Here is a 294-nt window from a genome sequence, read left to right as displayed (position 1 = left end):
AACTAGACATTTCTCAATAACCAATAGCTTTAGTAGAGGTCTAGGAGGCGGGAGTTATGCAAGTAAAATTTATTTTTTGAAAAATCTACTGAGCCCACCAGTTTTCTGTAAAATCAAACCAACTCTTTTCGCTATGCCTGTATTGTGATATATATATATAAAGGTAAAACAAATAAAAATAAAAGTTTTTTTCTTTCTGTTCATACAAAATGAATGGTATCAAGCCGGGGGACTCTGACAGTGTTCATTGCAGAAGAAACTCTGAGGTGGCTGAAATTTACCAATTGTATTCTG

This window comes from Gambusia affinis, linkage group LG13, assembly GCF_019740435.1.
Source record: "Gambusia affinis linkage group LG13, SWU_Gaff_1.0, whole genome shotgun sequence".
NCBI lineage: Eukaryota > Metazoa > Chordata > Actinopteri > Cyprinodontiformes > Poeciliidae > Gambusia > Gambusia affinis.
The sequence above is the reverse complement of the archived record's forward strand: the minus strand, read 5'-3'. Positions refer to the sequence as shown.